A 19,260-nucleotide genomic window follows, 5' to 3' on the forward strand; every position below is an offset into this window, starting at 1 on the left:
TCTTATGGGTTGGATGGTAAGCTGACCATAGGAAAGCCATGGTGTGGGAATGAAAGGGAGAGAGGAAAAGGAAGTTAGAGTTGGAGGTCTAACAATTAGTATTACAAGATACTATTGTGGATTTTGTACTACTAAACCAGGGTAAGGAGAGCTGGAAAGGAATCCTGTAATTTGGGCTAAATTTGGCTCTGACATTCACAAATTATGGACACTGACTAAATTACAAAATTTCTCTTGTCTTTTAATTGCCAATCTTATAAGGTTATTGCTGAGATAAAATAAGACCACAGATGTTAATTATGGACTATTCTAATAAGCAAATAATAAGTGGTTCACAATATTTAAGCACGCCCTTGGAAAAGTCCACTTATAACTGAGTCAGAAAAGCCCTACCACCTGTGATGAAATGGTAATTTGATCCTTTGGAGGTCTGTGGCTAATCCTTGGATAATTGAAAGGTTTAATTCTGTATTTGGTTTGTGCTTTTTTCTGGTACTGGGGATTGAACCCACGGACATTTTACCTCTAAGCTAAACCCCAGCCCTTTTTATTTTTGTTGTTTTAATTTGAACGGTCTTGCTAAGTTGCTGAGGCTGGCCTCAATCCTGCAATGCATTTGTCTCAGCCTTTCAAGTACTGAGATTACAGGTGTGCACCACCATGCCTTGCTCTTGGCTTGTTCTTTTAAGCACACATGTGTGTGCAAAACATAAACCAGTGAGGCAAAATGTGTCCCTGAACTCAGGTCACTAAGAAATTAACAGAAAATAATAGTACAATGACCATTTTTTTCTGTCAAAAAATTCTTCATTTGAGGGCTTTAAAAAAACATAACTGTAGCCAGGTGTGGTGGCACACTCAGCATTTAGAAGGCTGAGACAGGAGGATCACGGTTCATGTACAACCTCAGCTACTGTGCAACTCACTAAGACCCTGTTTCTAAATATAAAGAATAAAAAAAAAAATTAGTGCTGAGGTTGTAGCTCAGAGGTAGAATGCCCCTGAGTTTTATTCCCAGTACTGGAAAAAAAAACATGTAACTGTAACCGGGCGTGGTGGCACACACTTATAATCTCAGCATTTGGGAGGCTAAGACAGGAGGATCACAGTTCGCAGCCTCACCTACTTAAATGAGGCCCTTTACAACTCAGTGAGACCCTGTTGCAAAATAAAGAATAAGAAACAGAGCTGGGGGTATAGCTTAGAGGTAGACTGTCACTGCGTTCCATCTCCAGTACCTCCATAAATAAATAAATAAATAAATAATAAATAAATAAATAAACAAACAAATGAAAACATAACTGTGACCTAGTGTGGTGAGGCATTCCTGTAACCCCAGTGACCAAGAGGCTGAGACGGGAGGATAGCAAGCTAGAGTCCATCCTGGGCAACTTACCAAAACCCTGTCTCAAAATACAAAATGAAAAGGGCTGGGTACATACTTCAGTGAAAGAGTAACACTGGGTTTAATCCCCAGTACTGCTGGAAAAAAAATTATACAGAGTATTCTTCTTTGAGATCTCTGAAAGAAAGAAACTAGATTTAAAGTATACATGTATGCATTACTTCTGGAAAACCATTAATTTATTAAAATAATTAACCCAAATAAATAAAGGGTTTCACTGTATGTGACCTATTTTAGAATTATTGAAACACAGGTCTTTTTTAGAAAAAATAAGATAAAATTTTCTTTTGCTAAGGAACAGCTGTCAATTTTGAAAGTCTTCTTACCTGCTTGATTTGATGCAGGCGGCTAGCAGAAGTACGAACAGAAGGTAGAAACAGCTGAAATTTGAAATATAAAAGTCAAGCTTACTTTAATGCTTCTGATTAATTATTTCTAAACATTGAGTCACTATGACTTAATCTAAGATATTTTTCAGTTGACTAATGTATGCTAGCAATGGTATCAGTTAAGTTCAAAGTTAAAAATTTCAGTGGAATCTTGACTTTAAAATTATACTAATTAGTATATACATTTCAAAACAGAAATATAACTGTTATCCTAATAATACTAAGCAGAACATCAATAAAAGATTTTATCTCTACCTTTCCTTTCCTAGGGCACTAGATCTTAAAATCACCTGGTTTTCCTTGCCAGTTACAAGACATTATTCAGAAAAGCTAAAACAATTGTTACATCAGTAGCTAACCTGCCAAGCATGCAAAAGAAATATAAACAGAAAAACTCCATCAAATATCTTGGAATCGAGCCGGGCATGGTGGTGTATGCTTGTAATTCCAGCATTTGGGAGGCTGAGACTGGAGGATCGTAGTTTGCAGACAGCCTCAGCTACTTACTGAGGCCCTCCGCAACTTAGTGAGACCCAGTTTCAAAATAAAGAATAAAAAATAGGGTGGGGATGTGGCTTGGAGATAGAATGCCCCTGGGTTCCACCTCAGACCCTCAAAACAAAATCTTGGAATCTAGCCAAGGAAATCAAATTTTGATAATATGGATTGACTTTAGGCAATCACTTTCAAGTTGGTTAGCCCATTTTACTCTTGGTTGCTAAGATACCTATTACCTAGGTCCTTTCTCTTTTTCAAGGCATCGTTCTCCTTTTAGGTCTCTTCTCAAAGCTTATGAGGACCCACACTTTACCATAGTAATTCACTATTACAAAATTATGGCTAAACTCGGTAAGAATTTCAGTAGTTTTCCATTTTTACTTTGTTTAAGGATCAATTTTCTGCTCAGAGGGTAAGAAGAGAGTTTACGAAAAAAAAAAACATAATTAGCTGTAGTTATCATTCTTAGAGACATTACAACCCACTGAGGAAACCAGTCATGGAAATAAATATTATATGAGGCAAGGAAATAAGTAGTAAGTGTAGGCAAAGTGGAGTGGGGAATCAAAAGCAATGACTAAGTGGGTATGCATAGAGACTGATAAGGCATAACGTGACACTTGAATTGATCTTGTAGAACAAGTTTGTCAGTATAAGCAACAGAAAAGTGAAATGCTTGGTATGTTTTGGGCAAGGATATAAGCCCTGTGTTAATTCAGGGAGGGAGAGGAAGGAGAGAAAGCTTTGAGGTCACAAGGGTGAAATGTTGAGATGTTTTAAATGCCATGCTCTTAATGTTTGAACTGTGGGCAATGATCTACTCTGGAACATATAGAAGAGCAGATTATATCTAAAACCACCATTTATTTTACTCTGGAATGGACCTACTCAGATATTCAGCCCTTAGCCTAAACCAGTTCCTATCCCAAAAATAGGTATAGAGAGGAAAGTGCCTGATAACTAAGGACTAGAAACTCAGAATGGCTTGAACTCATGATGTTGTAGAGTTGATATTTCAAGAATATGTGTAATTCAAATCAGTAATGCTACTAGCTGACCCTTCTCATGAGAGTCACAAAACTTTTCCAGATAAAATTTACACAAAAGGAATATAAGAAATATGATTTGCCACTATGGAGGATAATGTTATAAACAACATACTCAAGCTTCCCTTTCAAGAATTTCTTTATATTAAGTGTGATAATAGTGATAATGCCTGTAATATGCTTGGCACAATGCTTAACACATAATGACCTCTATCCACTACAGTATCATAGTTTTACTTCAATAAAATTTCTCTCTACTCTATTTATCCTGATTTATTAAAAATAGAAATATACTCACTTTTTTCTCATTATGAATCAATATATTGTGTGAAGTGTGTGTGTGTGTGTGTGTGTGTGTGTGTGTGTGTGTGTGTTATGTGTTACTGGAAATTGAACCCAGAGGCATTCTACCTCCAAGCTACACCCTAGCCCTATTTTATTGTTTATTTTGAAACAGAGTCTCACTACTTGTTTGAAGCTGTCCTGAAACCTGCAATGCTCTTGTCTCAGTCTCCCAAGTACTGGGGTTATAGGCTTGTACCACCTCACCTCGCTAAGAAGCAATACTTGCTCAGTGGATCAAATATTGGATGAGCTGATTTTTTAGTAATAGTACATGAAACTGGAGGAAAAGTTTCTGGAAGATAATTCTCCCCTAAGGTATTGCAGGTAGTGCTTGCAAGGAAATTGCCTTAGATAATTTTTCCACATAAAATTAAGTATTAAAATAGAAATAAAGTTTACAGAGATTGGGATAAACTTCACTGGTGTCTTTTGTATATATTTGTCATTGTGTCTGTCTTACACTGTAGGTGAAAAATGTCTTTGGAAGGAAGCAAGAACACCAGTACCAAGGAATGATGTCAGTGCACGTGCATACCTGTGTGCATGTATGTATGTATAGATGTGTAAACAGGGGTTGGAGAAGGGGTTGGGGATGCATGCTAGGTAAAACTAATTGCCAAGAATTATCTATCTCCAGTGACAGAATTAAAATTTTAAGATATGAGGAAAAATCAAGATCGGTTCCATTTAAAAGAGATACAACAGAAAACCAATATTCCATAGACATCAATTTTTTAAAAACCCATTTTCTATTGCTAGAGATAAAGCACTTTGAAAATTCTAAATGAAGTGTTGTATGCTTTGTTTAGAAGTGTCTCTGCCTGGTTCCAGAAGTGACTGAAGGTGGCTTCTAATGGTAGTTAAAAGGAATTGAGTGAAGGCTGGGTAGTCAGAGCACAGACAGAGCAGAGCCAAGAATGGACTGTACACTTGCTACTGAGTAGGCCAGAACTAGATTTAGGGATTATAGCTGCCAATGAGAAAAAACAAAGCCTAATCAGATAAATGTAATTAGACATAAAATTAAAGTGGATGAATTTCTCAAGAAAAGTATGTTTTTTGCCAAGAAGATGAGGCATTTGCCTGTTTTCTCTGGAATACAAAGGGGCAGAAAAAGAATGGACAAATGCTGCGCTTACACCCAGATTCATCTGAGGTGCCAGGAGGAGAATTCCTGGCAGAGAGGTGGCAAACAGGCAGGCCAGCCTTAGGAGATAAAACAAAGGGGTGATTGCAGGGGGAACAGTCCCAATAATCAGAAAAGGCTCTTGAGTTTCTGTTCATTAGGAGTGGAGTGGATAATTTTTTGAGAGTAGTAAAGAAAAATTTGTTTCACTGAAATAAAATTATAATAGTTTATTTTTGCAGTACTGGGGATGGAATCCAGATGCATTCTACCTCCTAGCTACATGCCCAGCCCTATTTATTTATTTACTTACTTACTTATTTATTGGTGATATAGGGGTTTCCGGAAACCCTTCTACCTTCGGGCTACACTCCCAAACCTATTTTTATACTTTTTTTATTTGGAAACAGGGTCTCTTAAGCCACCACGGCTGGCTTTGAACCTGCGCGATCCCCTGTTTCCACCTCCCAAGCACAGCGATTACAAGCATGCGCCACCACGCCCAGCTCAATTTTTTATTCTTTATTTTGAAACAGGGTCTCACTGAGTTGCAAAGAGCCAGCTGAGGCTGGTCACAAACCATGATCCTCCTATCTCAGCCTCCCAAACACAAGATGATAGTTTTTTTTTTTTTACCATGCTTGAGAAATATGCGTTTTTATTTTAGTGTTAAATGAAACCCATGGTTCCTCAATGGTCTCTGTCACAGTGGTTTTTTCTAAGACACTGTTTTAACTATATTAAAATATATGATAAGCAGTGCCAAATTTTTATGTATTTATGTATGTATGTATGTATGTATGTATGTATGTATTTTTGCGGGTCTGGAGATGGACCCCAGGGGCATTTGACCTCCGAGCTACAACCCCCTGCCCTATTTTTTATTCTTTATTTTGAAACAGAGTCTCACTGAGTTGTGGAAAGCCTCACTAAGTAGCTAAGGCTGTCCGTGAACTGAGATCCTCCAGTCTCAGCCTCCAGTACTCGGGAGTCTGAGACAGGTGCATAGCAGGTTTGAGGACAGTCTCAGCAAGTACTGAGATTGTCATCAACCTAGTGAGACCCTGTTTCCAAATAAGAAATTAAAAAATCAGGCTGTGTGTATAGCTTGAAGGTAGAAGGCCCCTGGGTTCCACCCCTAGTACCACAAAAAAGTACATTTACATTGCTGTACAACCAAATATTTTTCATATTTAAAAACAGATGCTCTGTACCCATTAAACAATACCTGCTCATTCCCCCTTCCTCCCAGCCCTTGGCAATCACCATTCTACTTTCTGTCTCCAAAAATGTGTTTACTTTAGGTACCTTTAGTACCAATTTTAATGACAGTCCAGTATGTGACAGAACTCTTAAAAGTAGTTTAGTTGATACCACTCGGTAATACTTACATTTTTATTTTTTGGTATTAGGTTTTGAACTCAAGGGCATTCTACCTCCAAACTACACTTTGTATTTTTATTTTAAAAGATGGTCTCACAAAGATGCTCAGGGTCTTTCTATGCTGCTGAGGCTAGACTTGAACCTGTGATTTTCCTGTCTCCGCTTCCCAGGTACTGGGATTACATGTACCACTATGCCCTGCAATACTTGTATTTTTTTCAGCAATGATGTTTCTATTTTGTAATGTGATATGTTAACTAGAAATGAAATACCTTTATTTATTGTTCCTCCTTTTTTTTTGGTGGTACTAGAGATTAAACCCCGGGGCATTCTACCTCTGAGCTCCACCCCTAGCCTTATTTCTTATTCTTTATTTTGAAATAGGGTCTCGCTACATTGCAGAGGACCTTACTAAGTAGCTGAGGCTCGTTCTAGGGTTGGTTAGTTTCAGTGGACTAATGATGTCATCAGAGATATAAGTTCCTTCTGTTTCTCCACTTTTCCTTCCCAAGCAGCCTTACTAACCTGTGTCCTTAGTAATTAGACCTAGGATTCAGGATCTTTTGATAGCTTGATCTTATATATATTCACAAATGTGAAGTATATGTGTCAATCCATTATTAGAAATGGTGGAACATAGAATTTCAGGAAAATTTTTTACTTCTATTTTGTATAGTTCTATAATATTTAAATATTTTTTGCAAAGCACGGTGGTGCATGCTTATAATCCTAGTAATTGTGAGGCTGAGACAGGAGGATCACAGGTTCACAGCCAGCCTCAGCAACCTGTGAGGCCCTCTGCAAGTTAGACTCTGTTTCAAAATAAATAGTAAAATTAGGCTGGGAATGTAGCTCAGAGGTAGAATGCCCCTGAGTTCAATATTCAGTATCACAAAAAAAGTCAGATACATGATGTTGTCTATCCATACTATGACTAATAGGAACATCTATCTAGCTGGGCCTAGTGGTGCATATCTGTAATCCCAGCATGTGCAACCACACCTGGCTAATTGTATACTTTAAAATAGTTAATTGATGCCGGGCATGGTGGCGCACGCTTGTAATCCCCGCGCTTGGGAGGCGGAGACAGGAGGATCGCGCTGGTTCGGAGCCAGCCTCACTGGCTTAAGAGACCCTGTTTCCATATAAAAAAGTTTAAAAATAGGTCTGGGAGTGTAGCCTGTGGGAGTGTATCCCAGAGGTAGAAGGGCTTCCAGGAACCCCAGTACCACCAAAAAATAAAAAATAAAATAAAATAGTTAACTGAATATTATGTCAATTTTACTTCAACAAAATATCATATAATATCTGGATCCAGTGGCACACAACTGTTATTCCAGCAACTCGGGAGGCTAAGGCAGGAGGATTTCAAGTTTAAGGCTGGCTTCAACAACTTAGTGAAACCTTGTTTCAAAATTAAAAAGAAAAAGGGCAAGGAGTACAGTTGAGTAGTAGAATACCTGTTGGCTCAATTCCCAGAAGAGCAAAAGAAAAATAAATCATATAATAAATCATGCATTCATTTTGCTTATTGATCTACAAGTATATTTCCTATGTTTAATTATCAGAAAAGAGTTGAATTTAATACTGCATTATAGTTGGGCATGGTGGTACATGCCTGTAATCCCAGTACTTAGAAGGCTGAGACAGGAGAACTGCAAGTTTGTGGCTAACCTCAGTATTTTAGTGAGATACTGTTTCAAAATAAAAATTAAAATAGGGCTAAGGCATCTAACTCAGAGGTAGAAAGGCCCTACATTCCATCCCCAGTAGCACACATACAAAAAGAGTGCATTATAACATTAGGAACAGCAAATCTTATCTATAATTTAAAGTAAATATGTGATAGAAATCAAACCAAAAGCTACTGTTAGGAGAGCCTACAATGTTAGGAAATGTTTTGCATGTGTGGTATTAGGGAATGAACACAGGGGCATTCTACGTCTGAACTACACCCCTAGCCCTATTTCTATTTTTTAATTTGGAAACAGGTTCTTACTAAATTGCTGAGGGCCTCGCAAAGTTGCTGAGGCTGGCCTCAAATCTGTGACCCTCCTGTTTCAGCCTCCCAAATATTGAGATTACAGGCATGTACCACCACCCCTAGCTTAGAATGTTCTTTAAAATTTTAAAAGCTAGATGGTCTTATACATAAAAACAAATCTTACTGAATCCACATGAGATTGAAAATAACCTGTATCATTGCAGCAAAACTGTATTCAATACGTCTATTGTTCCTTCAGTAGTGTTTAGAGCACTGTCAAGTATTATTTAGTAATACAAATTTTCAGGCTACAACCCAGACCTATAGAATCAGAAACACTGGGGGTTAGATCTGGACAACTGTGTTTTAACAAGCCCTTCATGTTCACACTCAAGTTTCAGAACCACTGGAAAAGACCAGTAAGTACAGTCTTGGGCATGGAGACTACTGTAAACATTTTCTTACCAGACCATGTCGACTAATATATGTGGAACTGTTTCTTCTAACTTTTAATGTGTCAGCTTGGAACACCTGTGAATTATCACTAAGAAGAAAAGAAAGCAGTTGTCATAAAAAATCCATTACAATTTTTTAAAGAAATTCAATTTCTAATGCTTAGATACCGATGCTATATGAATACAGATATGTGGATGTAGGAATTAGAGCATGTGTGCATGCCCACCACATAAACACACACACACACACACACACACACACACACACACACACACACACTCTTTCTTTCTCTCTCTTTCCCTCCCTCCCTCACCCCCTTCTCTATCTGTCTTAGTTAAACCTAAACAAGTTTCATGTAAGGTAAGGAATTCTCAAGCAAACCACTTTACCTCTAATCATGCTACTGAAAATAAGTATATTTATTGTAACCTTGGAAATATACCATTTTTGCTGTAAACCTGTAAGTGATTTAAGTTTATGACCAGAACTTCAATGTGCAAGCACGAATTCCCTCTCAACTCCCAAACTTTTACATGAACAAGAGGAACAGGCAATGGCAGGTGTTGATAGGACTGAAATGTTTCACAGATATGTTTGTTTGGCCTATATGGTATTTAAAATATTTTTAGTTCATTGTACACACTGAGAGATTTCACATTTAAAGTCTGGACTCCAGAGCCGCTTATAATGCCAGCATTTGAGAGGCCAAGACAGGAGGATCAAAGGTTCACAGTCAGCATCAGTTTTTTAGTGAGGCCCTTTGCAACTTAGTGAGACCCTGTTTCAAAATAAAGAAAAAACAGGGCTGGGAGTATAGCTTGGAGGTAGAATGCTCTTGGGTTCAATCCCCACTACCACAAATAAATAAATAAATAAATAAATAAATAAATAAATAAATAAATAATCTAGACTCCAGATTTCTTGCTTCTATAGAAAATTTGCAAGATTTTGCAACACGGGGCTACATTCCCACATGGCGACAAAGAAGTGAAGCTCAGCAGCTTCTGCCCACTGAAAATAGTCCTCATCACTGACTATCCATGTGGGCTCAATCTTATTTAAGCTTGTAACTCTATAGAACTCATCTTTTCCTTTTTATGTTTTCTTTTAATTACAACTTCTTATTTTGAAATAGTTCGAAACTCACAAGAAGTTGCAAAATGAATACAGACGTTCCCATGTACCTGTCATCTAGGTTTCTCCAGTGATAGTAAGAATTCAAAAGTGGGCAAACTTTTTCTGCAAAGGTCTAAATAGTAAATATTTTATATTTATGAGCCATACAGTCTCTTTCACAACTACTCAACTCTGCCAGTGTTGTGGTAAAAATAGCCATGGACAACACATAAACAAATGCACATGGTTAACTTCCAATAATACTGTATTTAAATAATTAAGCACCAAGCTAGATTGGCTCTTGGGCAGTAACTTGCCTTCAATTGAGGCGACCAATGTAAATGCAGGATCAAGCTAAGGTTTATAAAGGAAGAAGAAGCAGGCAAGAATTCATGAACCCAACCTTTTTTTTTTTTCTGCAGTACTAAGGCTTACACCCATGGTTTCACATCACACATGCTAGGCAAGAACTCTACCACAGAGTTACACCACCAGCCCAACCTCTAAATCTTTTAATAAAAGTCAGAAAAAATTTTAAAAAATTATCTTTAAATGTAGTTGTTGATAGCAGTACTCAAGCCAGCCTAGTGTAGAGATAAAGAGCATAAAAAACCAAGAGGTTCAAAATTTTTGACACTGGCACTTTGGATACAAGATCTACAGAAAAAGTGCAGGAACTTATTTAAAACAGTGGCAGTATATTAAAGCATCAGCATTTAAAGAATGGAATTCTGCATATGCTGGTGCAAGTGAGATAGAGGATCTTTATGTACAGGAAGCATCAAGTACAATAGGAAAATTACTTGAAAGAGGTACAATAATATAACAAGCTGGGGACAAAGTACTTTACTGCCAGCAGTAGTTTAGAAAGAGGTAAGAACACCAAATAGTATAGGCCCGAGTAAAGAAATTAAGAAAAGTGAGTGGTGTACCTATGCTACTGGAAAGACAAAGTGAAAATTCAATTAAGGCTCAGAGTAATCCCACTCTAAGCTTTTCTTGCTTCAGCATAATTTATCTGACCATACCCTAAGCTTACTAAAACAGCACAAAATATGTCATATGAACATGCCATACACCATTCCTAGGTTAACTTCCTTCTGATGAAGGAAAGTCCCTGGAGTTGGTTCACTTTATACATTCTACAACTTTATCTACATGTCTTTTTAAAATATATATACTTTTATTGGTATGATTCATAATGAGGTTCTAGTAAGAAATATATACACACACAGCACTTGTGGGTTTCTTTTTTTTTGTGATACTGGGTATGGAACTCAGGGCATTTTATCTCTGAGCTACACCCCAAGCCCTACTTTTTATTCTTTTTTTTTTGTAACGGTCTCACTGAGCTTCAAAGGGCCTCAGTGAAAAAAGTTGCCTCAGCTACTTTGCTACTGTCCGCAAACCATGGTCCTCCTGTCTCAGCCTCCCAAATGCTAGGATTACAAGTGTGCATCACCATGCATGACAGCATTTATGTTTTCAAAAGGAGAATTATTTTTAGTAAACCTTGGTATCCTTTTCATTGTATGAAAATATATTCTCCCCTGCTTCCTTTCCTCAAAGCTGCATTTTTTAGAGTTAGCTTCAATATTGATTAGTAGTGGACAGAACACTACTTTAGGGACCAGGAGATAGAGATCTCTAGTACTGGTTCTGTCACAATTTCAGTTTGTAGATAAATGAACCTGAGGTTCCTCGTATGTTTACGAAGGATCGTTGATCTGGTCTGAGTCCCTTTCTAATAGTCTATGTTTTAAGCATTACAACCATCAATTGATAGGATGTCACAAAAAGTAAGAAACAAAGTAACATGTAGTGAACAAAATTTTCAGACTTCTTCTGATATCTAAAAAACCTTATACCAGGATGAGAGATCCAAGATACTCCTCTCTCTCTCTCTCTCTCTCTCTCTCCCGTTTTTTCTATTCAATGGGGATTGGACCTGGGGCATTTTACCACCAGCCCTATTTTAATTTTTATTTTTTAAATAAGGTCTTGCTAAGTTGCTGAGGCAGGCCTCAAAACTGCTATGATCCTCTTATCTCAGCTTTTTTTTTTTTTTTTCTTTTCGCAGTGCTGGAAAAGAATCCAGGGCTTCACATCCTAGGCAAATGTTCTGCCAATGAGCTACATCCCCACGCACAAAAACAAAATTTTAAAACCTATTTCAAAGCTGGGCGTGGTAGCATACACCTGTAATCCCAATACTTGGGAGGCTGGGACAGGAGGATCGCACAGGTTCGAAGCCAGCCTCAGGTACTTAGCAAGGCTCTCAGAAACTTAGTGAGACCCTGTTTCCAAATAAATTATAAAATAGGTCTGGGAGTATAGCCCGGAGGTAGAAAGCCCCTGGATTCCATCCCCAGTACCACACAAAAAAAATCTATTTGAAGCCTTACACAATGCCACATATCTGTAATCCCAGTACTTGGGAGGCTGAGACAGGAGGATTGCAGGTTCACGGACGGCCACAGCAACTCAGCAAGGCCTTGTAAGACCTAGTGAAGAATGTATTTCAAAATAAAAGTAAAATAGGGCTGGGGAAGCAGCTTAGAGGTAGAAAGTCCCTGGGTTCAATCTTCAGTACACACACACACACACACACACACACACACACACACACACACTATTTGGGTAATAATAAACTTTAGTAATGTCAAGCCTTCAGATATATGCAAGCTGTAGGTAACTATCAATTATCTGGTCTCTAAGGAGCCTTCTTAGACAATTTCCCCCTATGGCTCCACTTCTACCAAATTTTAATACCATAGATGTATATGTTTGTGCATCATATGTGTGTCTGTGCTTTGTACACAAAAAAAGAGTAAAATTGCCAGGAGTGTTTGGGAGGCTGAAACAGGAGGACTGCAGGTTCCAAGACAGCCTCAGCAACTTAGTGAGACCCTGTATCAAAATAAAAAATAAAACAGTGCTCAAAGTGTAGCTCAGAGGTAGAATGCCTCTGGATTCAATCACCAGTAACACTCACACACACACACACACACACACACACACACACACACACACACACAAAGTGCCAGGAGTGATGGCACATACCTGTCATCCCAGTACTTGGGAGGCTGAGACAGGAGCATCATAAGTTCGAAGTCAGCCTCGGCAACTTAACGAGGTCCTGTTTCAAAGTAAAAAATAAAATAGGGATGGGGGTATAGCTCAGAGGTAGAATGCCTATGGTTTCAATCTCCAGTTCCACAAAATTTTTTAAAGCATAAAAACTTTCACCCCACCCTCTAGGGACAGATTTTTCTTCTTTGGAGTGAATATTACCCAATGAGAATGTGTATTTGAGGACATGAAGCTTTTATAATATCCAAACTTCCTATTCAAATAAAAGTTAAGTGTAAGAAACGTCCATGGTTATTCAGTTGAGAACCATTTCCATCTTGAGTGTGCAAGAGGTGAAGGTCAAGGGTGATGAGACAGCTGAGAAGAAAAAAATATATATATTCATGAAAGAAGATCTCGACGGGAACAGGGAAGAGTGACACTGAGTTTCTTTAGTAAAGAATGAGGCAAAATTAGAAAAATGTACTCCACACCAAATGATTTTTGCTTTGGGTTGCAGGTGGACTGTCAGGAGGACATTCAGGTTCAGATGTGTGTGCGCTCAGGTCAACCCACCCCACACCTCCCATTCCAACAAGCTGAGGGTAGGATCTCCAATACACCAAGATCAAGGGAGACACTTGCAGAATCTTGATTAAATAAAAGGATGGAAATGCTATCAGAAGTAACTTTTGTCCAACACCTCCCCAGTGCCCACTGGCTTCCTCCAGTATCTTAACCCTGCTCACCCAAATCCATTGATCAAAGGGACGCTGTTGGATCGTTTCAGGGTGTTTCCATCTATGGTGGTGGTGGCCGTGTTGTTGGTAGTGTCGGCGGCGGTATCGGTGTCGGTGTCGCTGTCGGTGTAGGCGGTGTCTGTGTCGGCGTCGGCCGCGGCGGCAGTGGTGAAACTCGGCTGCAGCTCCGAGTCTACGTCCATTTTTTCCTGTGCCATGTTCGTATCAAGGATGAAACCACTGCTCAGTTCAAAGTTCTCAAGGCATTCTGGCTCCCGTTCAGATAAGGGCACTTCATCTTTGTGGAGAGATGATGTAATGAGGCAAATGGGAAAAAGAGAAGAAAGAAGAAAGTTCTTAGACGAGTAGGGATGCTCACTTTTGCAGCGCTAAGATCGCTAACACCAGTGGACATAAGGTTGGACAACATTGGCTCCAAACCTCTTACCCCCATGATGCTTTGGGCACCTAATGCTGAAAAGGACTTCTATCTCCAGGTCTGTAATACACAGGAGAAATTTCAGTCTACGCGCAGCGAACCCTTCTCCTTTATCTTTTAAGCCATGGCAACCCTAGTGAAGGCTTTCCACAAAAATCAAAAACTACAACTTGCCGCCTTCTAAAGTTTGTCAAGGCCCCACCCCTCTGCGCATGCGCCCTGGGCATACACCTCTTGACGCACGCTTTTACGTAAGCAATTAGCGTCAGCTCAGGTACCTTTGTCAGCCCTCCGTTAGGAGGGTACAATGGAGGAGCCGGCAGCCCCTTGACCCGCCCTCACCTTGCTTTATTTTAATGCATATTCATAGTGGTAGTCCAGCAGCTACTGTGCCTACCTTAGCATAGTTTCCTTAACCATTTGTTGGAAAGAAAAGTTGGGAGGAATACACTTAATGAGAGTGCCTTCCTTTCTCTATGTCTAATAATCAGTTTTGGTTAGCCTATCTCTTATGACTGAGACCAACAAGCTTGTTACCCTTCCATTATTTTTTCCATCCTGTAACAGAAGGCACAATATACCTTTGTAGTTTTAAGAAGCTAAAGAATGGGGCCAGGCGTGGAGGCGCACGCTTGTAATCGCAGTACTTGGGAGACTGAGACAGGAGAATTGCACAGTTTCGACGCCAGCCTTCGCTACTTAGTGAGGCTCTCAGCAACTTAGTGAGACCCTGTTTCCAAATGAAATATAAGGTCTGGAAGTGTAGCCCAGAGGCCCCTGGGTTCCATCTCCAGTACTACACACACACACACACACACACACACACACACACACGCCTAAAGAATAAAGAGGAAAATAAACACTTCTCAGTGCTTACTGTCTTGGTAAGATGCTTACCTAATCGAGTCAATTGTGCAAAAATAAATCTTTGTTTTCATTTTTTACCATTGTCATACCGTGTGTATTTTTACGTTGGATAAAATATTGGTCTTCATAGGTTATCATTAAAGAAATAAACTCCTCCACGAATTTACAAAGAATTTAAATAAAGCAGTGAAACGTATTTCTTTAAATATCTCAGAATCCATCCAAATCAGTGTTTCCATTTCAGGTAGTATTGAAGGTTATATATATTCTTACAATTCTATCATGGCCCAACATTTCAAGAACGACTTTCAGAATTTTTTACCACCAGTTAATGAGCCACATTGAATATTAAAATCTTAACCCCATGCTAATAATAATGTAAAACCACACATTATAAGAACCATATAGGGATCTGGCAAAAAAAGGTAAATGAACCTAGTGAAAAGGGAGTTATTAATTAAAAGTCATAACAACTGTTTTGTACTTCTCCATTTACAAAATGTTTTTACATTATCTCAATTGGTTCAATCATCAACCCTGCTCAATTAGGGTGAGCTAAAAATAATGAGATTGAATTGAGACAGTTCATGACAAGTTATGACACATGTAATATCATAATCAGCCTTCACTCATTTGGGGAATAGAGTAAGAAAAGCTTGAACATATTAGGAAGAATTAGATTACCTAAATCCCAGACATGAGGATGGATTCTCCGTTTCTGATATAAGACAGGTTAATAATAGCTACCAGTTATCAGACACTTATGTTCCTGGTACTGTCCTAATCACTTTAAACATGTAATTACACGTAATGCTTACAATACTCCTGTGAAGAAGGCACCATCACAATGCCAAGTTTTCAAAGGAGGGAACCAAAGCTCAGAGGGGTTACTTCAGTTACAACTTCTAACTGACAAAGCCAAGATTCCTCTGCCCTTCTGTTAGGTAAAAAGACAGATAAGCTACTTCTGACTATTTCTCTGGATACTATTTCTGTACTAACAAGCACTCCATAAATATTTATTCAATTTTCTGAACAAATGTGGGTTTAAATAACCTGCTATCCACAGATATCCCATAAAGTAGATCAATCATTTCCATTTTTCAGGTCATAAAGTTCCAAAACTTAATGGCACATAATTACATAGCAACAGAATCCAGGCTAGAAATAAGATATAAAAGCCACTGTTAAAACTCTGAGTATCTGGAAAGTTTACAAAAGATGGTGGTTAAAGCTCAGTAAAGTCAGAATGAACTCAAAAGGCAGTGCTAAGTACAGAACAGAAGGTAAGAACCAAACTATGAATAACAGGAAAATACAGAATATGTTATTAAATAAGTTGCTCTTATTTCCATTCTACTTTTACTTTTCACAGTTTATTAATATTCTTGTTGGGTAATAAGGTTTAATAAATTGTGAATGAATAGACAAAAACCTCAAAGGCCTAAACTTATCTACTTTTACAGATCTTTAAGCACAATAATACTAAGAAAATAGGTATAATAAAAAGACAAGAAAAGAGCAAATAAAGGACTATGTTTCTAGAAAATAAGTGGTATGGTAATAAGAAATGACTAAATACATGAGATGGCAATACATCTCCAGCTATTACCAAAGAATGGGAAGTCTCTTGACTAGAGAACAATTAGATGTTAGAAACTCAAGACCTGTGAAAATATAGACAGAATTCATAGTATATACACAGGTTATAATGTCAAAATGAACAAGTACTACAAAACCAGAAAGAATTCTGTATGCGACAATGGCAAACACAACATTTAAAAAGTTACTTTTACATCTGCCTCTTTCTACGTACACATATTATTATAACCAACCTGATTGCATTTCATGATCAGCTTTTCCTGTTCCATAGCAAAAGGCCATGATCTCGGACCACTGGTTTGCTTAGATCAGTACCTTAAAACTTATGCTACTCTTCGCTCTGTACGTCCCAGTCTGCTGCCAACTGCTCAGGGTCTCCTACCTACAAGCGCTGTCCCACAAGCATGTCATAATAAGCTCTTTGTTTTGCCAGTTGACATGGCAACTTTAAAGTTATATTTTAAGTTACAGTTATAAGAGCAGGTCAAACACTAGTTGAACCCCAGGCCACAAATCACAAACAACTCAAACCTCTTAAAAGAGTTATATGAAAAGTAAAAGAAACTAGGTTGGCAAGAATGATATGAATCAAACCTTAAATGATGACCCAAGTAGCACTCTATTTCTCATGTACCTTTGAGTTTCTCCTAAATTTTTAAGCTCCTGAAAGTTAGGGATTCAATTAAATTGTCTAAATTCTCAGGGACTATGCATGTGGTCAACAAATGATTCTGAAGTAGTTACTGAGGTGGGGCAGAGAAACTGTGAACAACAGGAATTTTAAAATGCCATCTGTATTGCCTTCTGTAAGATGTGAGTAGATGAGAGACCACTGGGCTCCAGGGCCTACCAATCCACAAGACAGAATTCAAATTAAGAAATGAAATTGGTCAAAAGACATCAGTTCCTCAAGACCCAATTCTGACGAATCATAAAATGTATTGATCATCAATAAAGGTATAGAAATATGAAAGTTTAAGTCAAGGAAAGATAGGCAAAAACAGCTTACCCTACACGGGTATATTTCTATACCTTATTAGTCCTTGGACTTCATTTGTTGAAATCCACTGGACAAGTGTCTCCTCTGGATTTCCACAAAGACATATGTTTCCTCTTATTTCGTTCTTGTCTAATGGATTTCAATGAATTAAGACCAAGGACTCATGAAGGGTATAGAAATATGAGAGTCTGTTTCAAGTCAAGGAAAGATAGAAAACAAAAACAGCTCCTCCCCCCCACACACACAAGGGGGGGAGGTCCCCCAAAGAGAGTAACCATCAAAGCTCTTGAGAGGAGGACTTTGAAACCTTATTAAGGTTCTCCATCTGCTCTTTTAGGATTGGTCAGAATTGGATTTTTTAACCAATTTAATCAGGAACTGATTTTTTTAACCAATTTAAATCCTTAATTTTAATTGTTATCTTATAAGCTGTTGGCCCCCATCTCCTGGAGTCCACTTGTCTCTCACCTCCCTGCTCACATCCCCCATCTCACAGAAGGTCATATAGGTGGCCTGTTTTAATCCTCCTGTTCCCAGGTCCTCTGCCCTGCCTTACTATTGTGAACCATATGCTTTATTATACTTTTTTGAGCAAGGGAATGGGTATTGCTATGACCTTTAGATAAAAAGAGATACACTAATTTTTTAAAAACAGGTTGCTGCTTATAATCTAGCTGGCATATTACAGGGTATTTAAAAAACACCCAAAGTGACTTTAAAAACTTTATTACAGGTCAGACATGGTGCCATACACCTGTAGTTCCAGTATTTAGGAGGCTGAGGTAGGAGGATGGGAAGTTCAGGACCAGCCTGGGAAACTTAGGGAGTCCTTGTCTCAAAATAAATTTAAAATGTGCTGGGTGTGTAGATTAGTGGTAGAGCACCACAGGGCTTAATCTCTGGTAACACACATATCCCCATTACAATCAGATACCATAAACATTGAGTAATAAAATGACAATTGTATGTAGCAAGTTTAATGTGGTACAACTGAAGTGGCAGAAAAATATTTTTGCTAAATTGTAAAACCAATTTCAAAACTATTACATTTCTTCTATTTTTCTAGGTGTGTATGATTAACACAATGCAATGGCTTTCTTGCCCCCAGAGGCCATTTGTGTAGTGAACATTAAATGAGTCATTACTTCCCAGTTGTTAGACTTCTTCCCAGCACAAAGTAAGTGCTATGCGGATATTTGTTAAATGACCAATTTCAGCTCTTGCACCAGACATATCTTAATAGTTCGGATCTTCATATGCACCAGACATATCTTGATAGTTCAGATCTTCGTATACCCTAGAAGAAGAAAAAATTTTTTGTTGTTTTTATGTTTTGGTCTATTGTATCCAAATGGATGATCTGAAAAAGAAATTGACCCCTCCAGACAAAGACCAACAAAATTGAGGAATTTAAGAAATGAGTGGGATTAAGAAATGACCATTTTATCACAAAGGTCGGAGTGTAAAAATTAAGAATGGAATAACATGGAAAACCATGTTTCTCGGTTTCCCTTACATTACTCCAAACTCCTGAAAGCTGATGCTCCAGAGTCTCCAAACTATTGGCTCTTTTCGAAAGAGAGCGCCAGGGTCCTCTGGCCAATACCATCGAGAAAGGTGCCGGGCCCCCTAGAAACGCTCCTCCCTTTTGAAGAAAGAGTAGGGGCGGGGCTCCCACGCATGCTCCGTGCCCGCGGCCCCATTGGAGAGGCCGCCTGGCGCCTGCGCAGAACCCGATGGGTGCCCTGACGCGGAAGAACTGGCCCAGCTGAGGCGCCCGTTTCCGAAGCGT

This window comes from Muscardinus avellanarius (genome assembly GCF_963383645.1).
Source record: "Muscardinus avellanarius genome assembly, chromosome: X".
Classification (NCBI taxonomy): Eukaryota; Metazoa; Chordata; class Mammalia; order Rodentia; family Gliridae; genus Muscardinus; species Muscardinus avellanarius.